This window comes from Pteropus vampyrus, unplaced genomic scaffold (assembly GCF_000151845.1).
Source record: "Pteropus vampyrus isolate Shadow unplaced genomic scaffold, Pvam_2.0 Scaffold37, whole genome shotgun sequence".
NCBI lineage: Eukaryota > Metazoa > Chordata > Mammalia > Chiroptera > Pteropodidae > Pteropus > Pteropus vampyrus.
Window position 1 is genome coordinate 8,795,813 of NW_011888818.1, and position 4,974 is coordinate 8,800,786.

The window sequence follows — 4,974 nt, forward strand, 5'->3', positions numbered from 1 at the left end:
CTATAACTATAGCAAGGTTAGAGTACATCTGCCAAGGAACTTGGATCTTTAATCAGATATATGTGTATGAGCAGAGGGAGTGAGAGGGATTTGCAGACAAGATAGAAAAAGTAACAGAGGCTTTATATTTACACAGCCCATATAACAGTGCCTTATTGAGAATGGAAGAAAAGGATAAGTCAATAAAATTCAGTAGGGTAATTGTAGGTGTCACATGCACAAAGGAAAATGTTGCATATATACCTGTGTCTCAACAACTTAATCACTGCTCTCTGGGTACCTTACTGACTGATTTCTTGCTTGATTTGTAAGTGCCCCATTGCTTCTGCTGGCTTTACTGTCTCTGTCACACACACTTTGATCACAGGGAAAGATGAGTGTATTTGGCTACCCCCTGACAGTGTTCCCAGCTCTTCTTACAAAAGTCTCCTTCTTCACAGCAAGTTGCAATAGCTGCTTTAATAATTGAGCTTCGTTTTGCACTGCAGAAGATTTGCTTATATTTTGTTCCACAAAATATTAACCCTACCAAGTATTCAGCAGCTCAGTGTTCTATTCTTAAAACGCTTTTTTCAACTGGCTGCAGATAGGCAGCTCTCTCTGGTTATCTTGTTTTCTCCAGAGATTCTTCCACTCAACCCCTTGAACATAGGAATCCTTCAGGATTTAGGTCTTTACACTCCTCTTCTCTGCCTATGCTCATTTTGGAAGGACAATAGAGAAGGAAAGTTCATCCACCTCATGGCTTTAAATGCCATGCATATGCCAATAATACCCAAATTTATGTCAGTAACACAAGTTTTTTTCAAACCACCAGGGTCATATCCATGACAAGCTGATATCTCCACTTGAGTGCTTTATACAAAGGTTCTAAACTGAACTCTTTTCATCCGTTCCCAAAATCTTTTCCCTGACTATCTTCTTTATCTCTGTAATGACATATTATTCTTCCATTTGTTTGGGAGAAAAATCCTTGTAGCCATCCTGACACCCCTCTTTTTTTCTGATACTCCACAGACAATCCAGTAGAAATTTTTCTTAATTTCCAAGTATATGTTGATTTTAATATTTTACCTTCAGTTTCTTTTACCACCATGGTCCAAGTTATCACTCTATTCCAAATTATTGTAACAAATGTCTATTACAATCTTGTTCTAAAGAAATCTGTTCAACATATTTTATTGCAGTACTTGAAACTATACTTTTTTTCCTAACATATCTTAACTTTTGTTGGAAATAGAGTATATTTTAGAAAACAGAGCCATAAAAAAAGAGTGATTTTTTGGAATAAACCAAGTCCCTGTTTTTTACTTCCCCTTAAGTAATTTCTCTTTTCTATGCCTTCAGCTTAACTAAATTTTGCTAAAAGTGCTCACCTCCTGCCATATCTCAGCAGATCACCAGTAAAATATAACCCCTGAGTGGAAGTACAAAGTAAGTGGCTACATAGATATATCAGACTGAAAACCAAGTACTTGCCTTGGTTAGCTCATCCATGAACGTTCATTGTGATACTATTACTTGTCTGAGTTTGAATCTTTTTACATTTGGTTCATATGATTGTCATTGCCAGCCATCCTGAGCTCTAAATATCACTTTATTTTGAATAATATTGAAAAATATTTGATTTCTTTACTATAAAATTCACCCTGCCACACAACTTATTTTATAGTCCCTCACTGTTCATTAAAGCAATGGAAATTTTGACCACTTACCTAATTGTTTATCTCTCTAATCAAACTATTCTTTTCTGAAATATAATCTTCATGATTTATTATATGTTGTAATCTAATTGCATAGCCAAGTGCATGACAAAGTATAGTAACTCAGTGAAATGCTATTGAAGTAAACTTAGGTTAATCTACGCTCTGAGATTCACACTTAAGAATTGACAAAGGAATAATAATTATGTAAAAAAGAAAGGTTCCATATGTGTAACAAAAAATAAAACTCACCGTTAATTTAATGATGCATTTTAACTATAAAGTTGGAGAAAAATAAAATATTTCAATATGTTTAAATAAAGTGTTCACATTCTTTTCAAAAGGCTATATAATATTTAAATGTAAACTATGATATTGATGGATTTTTTTTAAAAAATCGATTACAAACATATTTATAAATTAGCCCATGATTTTAGGGTACTCTATTAGAAAATAGATTTGATCAAAGAATCTAATCCAGCAACACTGATTGGGAAAATAGTTCATAATTAAGAAGATAATTTATAAGAATTTCCTGATCAACAATAAGGAAGATTCTCTTATTTATAAGAAATCAGAATGACTATTTACAGAGCAAAACAATATAGCCAAGTGATCTTGACAGTATTATGATATGTTCTTTCATGTGGTCATTAAAATATAAATTAAAGTGTACTTGAATTGACCAATTTTTAAATTCCTTCTAGTTTAGTGATTCCTTGATATGATAGTATTTCTTTTCACTCACCCTAGTACTAAAGGGATATTTCCTTAGAGGTTTAGTTATTCAAAGATATAATCCTGAGTCTGAGTGGTCAGTGGATCAAAAATGAGGCTCTATCTAAACTGACACAGTTCTAAATATTAAGCAGGATTTATTCAAAATAAGTCCAAGAGGGAATAGCAGAGGCATTGCTGGCAGAAACATGGTGATGCTTGCCTTATCTGATTTTGGCTCTAGCTGGTGCTATTTAGCCATCATTTTATGAAAACATGAATACAAAGCTCAATCATGCCTTTTTAAAGGGAGGGGTGGGCGTGGCACGGAGGAAGCTAAGCTAAAAATAGTTCATCTTTTTATTGAGCTTCAGTCATGCAGTCTTACCTGGTATGCATTGTTGTTGACTGGCAAAGTCCCCCAAAGTATATGGTAGAGTTTTTCTGTTTTATCCTTTCTTGTACAGATATCACTCAGACTATGATGTTTTATTCAGTTCTAAGTGCAATGAACCAAAAACTTGCCTCATAGCAAAGCATGGTGAATCTCTATGGACTCTATAAAGTGAAAGAGAAAGAAATTTGTTTCCTTTTAAAATTTTAATATATAATATTGTTGAATTTGTCTTCTTAGTTCTAAATTAGTTATTAAATGGAAAAGATTCTTTTAAAAAACACCCCTAAGGACCTATGTGCTCAATGAGTATTATTCAATAAAATCCAAATAGAATTGGATTTCATTGGAGAAAAAAAACAACTTGATAGATCTTGAAGAATGTAACCATCTCCACAAAACCCAAACAAGCAGCATCTGCCCTTCATGTGGCCTATACCTCTCACTGAGCAGTCTCAAGCCCAGCACTAACAGCAACTGGACTCTGTTGGCAGCTTGGCCTTTTGAGGCACCATCAAGCCCAGTGCGGGTGGTGACCATCAGCAGATTGCTTGATGGCTCATGCCAGGTGGCCCTGGGCAGAGCACAAGCTGTGGCTGAATTTGGTCTGCAGCAGGGCCCCTCCAAGGAGAACTGAGCCAAAGCTCTACCTGGGGCTGCATCCAAAGATGACACACCCAAGGGGAAAATTGGACAGGCACCAAAGCCCTGCTACAGTGAATCCTGCTCCATAGGATCAGCCCCTGCATAACAGCTCCTTCATCGTAGTCACCAACCAGTCCTCACAACCAATCAGTCAAAGAGTTAATCTCTCCCATTGACTTGCAAACAACCAAGGCTCAAGTACAACAGGAGGGCACACACAGCCCATATAAGGGACACACCTGGAACACCTGACTTAGGTAACTAGGGAAGCTGCACCACAGGGACCCACAGGATACCTACTACATAAGGCCACTTTAGTAAGACCAGGAAACATAATAGCCCTACTTAATACATAGAAACAAATGCAGGAAGGCAGCCAAAATAGGGAGACAAATAAACATGTCCCAGATAAAAGAACAACAAAGCTCCAGAAAAAGCAAAATGGAGACAAGCAATTTACCAAATGTAGAGTTCAGAACACTGATTATAAGGATGCTCACTGAACTTAGGGGAAGAGTAGATGAACTCAGTGACAACTTTAAGAAAGAAATAGAAGACATAAAAATGGAGATGAAAACATAAAAAAGAACCAGTCAGAAATGAAGAATACAATAACTAAAATTACAGGGAATCAACAGTAGATTAGATGAAGTAGAGAACTGACTCAGCAATTTAGAAGATAAGGTAGCAGAAAATGCCCAATCAGAACAGTGACAAGAAAAAAAGAATCCACCTATGGCCATGCCACCCTGAACGTGCCCAATCTCGTCTGATCTCGGAAGTTAAGCAGGATTGGGCCTGGTTAGTACTTGAATGGGAGACCACCTAGGAATACCAGGTGCTGTAGGCATTAAGAAAAAAAAGAGAGAGAGAGAGAGAGAGAAAGAAAAAAAGAATCCAAAAAAATTAGGAGAATTTAAGGGGCCTCTGGGACAACATCAAGCACTCCAACATTAGCATCATAGGGGTACCAGAAGAAGAAGAGAGAGAGCAAGGAATTGAAACCTATTTGAAGAAATAATGATAGAAAATTTCCCTCACCTAGTAAAAGAAATAGACATACAAACTCAAGGAGTGCAGAGAGTCCCAAACAAGATGAACCTAAAGAGACCCACACCAAGACACATCATAATTAAAATGCCAAAGGTTAAAGACAAAGAGAGAATCGTAAAAGCAGCAAGAGAAAAGCAGTTACCTACATGGAAGCTCCCATAAGACTGTCAGCTGATTTCTCAACAGAAACTTTGCAGGCAAGAAGGATTGGCACAAACTATTCAAAGTTATAAAAAGCATAGACCTACAACAAAGAATACTCAGCAGAGCTATCATTTAGAATAAAAAAACAGATAAAGAGCTTCTCAGACAAGAAAAAGCTAACATTACAAGATATGTTGGAGAGACTTCTTTAAGAAGAAGAAAAAGAAAAAGAAAAGGATCAAAAATATGATTAATAAAATGGCAATAATTAAATATCTATCAACAATTGCTTTCAATGTAAATGGATTTAATTCTCCA

General features: G+C 36.2%; 1 pseudogene; it reads left to right on the forward strand.

Moving 5' to 3' along the window:
• Window positions 1-4,190: 4,190 nt before the first annotated feature.
• Window positions 4,191-4,309, forward strand: LOC111738407 (annotated as a pseudogene).
• Window positions 4,310-4,974: the final 665 nt, after the last annotated feature.